Here is a 2,168-nt window from a genome sequence, read left to right as displayed (position 1 = left end):
ATATATATGTATATATACTTGTACATTTATGTGATTATGCATGTGTACATGTGTGTGTATAGATATTGATAGATAGATAACTAGATATACATATATATATATATATATATATATATTTATGGCAGCAAGTTGTGCTTAATGTAATATTTAGATGCACTCATACACAAGCACATATAAATGCTCTTATAGCCGATGAAAACAAACTACACTGGGAAGCACAAACACATAGTTACAACTACATACACACATATGCATGCACACACACACACACACACACACACGAAGACACTTACAATGCAATATCCCTCTCACACACACACCTACGTATAAAACAACACGTGCACACAGAAATATATACATGTGTAACGCGCTAAGATAGGGAAAAAAAACACATCAGTTAGAATACAATATGACAGGTGCACCCGTTGTTATGTACACATATAGCTAAATCTGTGCTTATGAACATGCATTATTATATCAAAACACATGCATCCATGTATTAAATAGCATTTCAATGCTTGCATGTTTTTCTTCATGCATCTCTGACTGCATATGCTCGTAGATCACATTCCTTTCAACAGCCTGCAGTACTAAAAGTTAGGCACAAACAAATTTTCCCACCGAAAAGAAGGTTCCCACGCTCAGGCAGGTTGGAGTGTTGTTTATTCTTGTCGTCGTCGTCGTCGTCGTCATTGTTTTGTTATCGTTATTATCATCGTAATCACACACCTCGTTTTTATCATTGTTGTTGATATTGTCGTTGTCATCATCACCCTCGCTGCCACCATCATTATCGTCATCATCACTGGAATCGTCATCATCATCGTCATCATCATCAACATCATCATCATCATTACCATCATCTTCATCATCATCATCATCATCGTCATCGGTGGTGGCGCTGTCATCATCGTCATCACCATCATCATCGTTGTTGCTGTCATCATCAGCACCATTACCACCATCATCATTGCGATCATCATCATCATCATCATCATCATCATCAGCACTATCATCAGCATCAATTTCACATCATCATCATCATTTTTCATTGTTATCACCATCATTGTCATCAACGATGTCACTGTCAGCGTTATCGTCATCATCATCATGTTGTTGCTGTCAGGATCATCCTCATTACCACCAGCATCATCACTCGCATCAACTGAACCTTCACTATAATCATCATCACCATCATCATTGTCATTTCCATTCGTCCATCTGTTTTCCCATCATCATCATCAGCATCAGCATCATCATTATGATCTTCACCATGACTGTTGTTCTCACAACTGATAACTTTGTCCATTGTCCACCTCAATCCATCTCCACTTACTGCGAACAAAATAGTGAGCTCTCCCGCCCCAAATCTTTCCAAGTAGGTTTATTTGATGTTGCTAATGTTGTTGATGTAGCTTGTTACTTGTCATCTACATTGCCAATGTAACACTTGGTGATATTGTTCATATTACTCAAGTTTTTTTTTTCTTTAGCAATGTTTATATTACATATTTATATGTTTTTTATTGGTTGAGATTAGTAATAGTTTTCTTAGAGTCAATGTTTTTTCAATATTATCATTATTATTATTATTATTATTGTTGTTGTTATCATCATAATTATAATTATCAAGGTGGTGAACTGGTAGAATAGTTAGCGTGCCAGGTGAAATACTTAGCAGTATTTCACCTGTCACTATTGTTCTGAGTTCAAATTCCACCTAGGTTGACTTTGATTTTCATCTTTTCGGGCTTAATAAATTAAGTACCAGTGACACACTGGGGTCAATGTAATCGACTAGTCCCCCAACCCACAAATTTCAGGCCTTGTGCCTATAGTAGAAAGGATCATAATAATAAACATCATCATCATCATCATCATTATTATTATTATTATTATTATTATTATTATTATTATTATTATTATTATTATTATCATTATTATTATTATTATTATCATCATTATTAAGGCGGCAAGCTGGCAAAATAGTGAACAGGCTGGGCAAAATCATTAGTGGTATTTCATCTCTCTTTACGTTCTGTGTTCAAATCCCACTGAAGTCGACTTTGCCTTTAATCCTTTCAGGATCGATAACGGTCGATATGTTAAGTACCAGTGAAATGCTGGAGTTTGTTGTAATTGACTAGTCCCCCTCCCATATATATATA

The 2,168-nt window shown here is 35.4% G+C and overlaps 1 protein-coding gene across 4 annotated transcripts in view; it reads left to right on the top strand.

The window, feature by feature from the left end:
• Positions 1 to 2,168, top strand: part of LOC106879393 (protocadherin gamma-A4) — a 332,347-nt gene that overhangs the window by 276,343 nt on the left and 53,836 nt on the right. Inside the window, exon 1 of one of the 4 annotated variants that reach the window (XM_052973099.1) lies at positions 498 to 649. The exons of the other annotated variants lie outside the window; for them this stretch is intronic. The gene's annotated coding sequence lies outside the window, so the exon portion shown is untranslated. Of the gene's footprint in view, positions 1 to 497; positions 650 to 2,168 lie in introns of those variants that run through there. 4 annotated transcript variants of the gene reach the window in all.

This window comes from Octopus bimaculoides, chromosome 14 (assembly GCF_001194135.2).
Source record: "Octopus bimaculoides isolate UCB-OBI-ISO-001 chromosome 14, ASM119413v2, whole genome shotgun sequence".
Lineage (NCBI taxonomy): Eukaryota > Metazoa > Mollusca > Cephalopoda > Octopoda > Octopodidae > Octopus > Octopus bimaculoides.
Note: the sequence above shows the minus strand (reverse complement) of the source record. Positions and strands in the feature narration are given on the sequence as shown.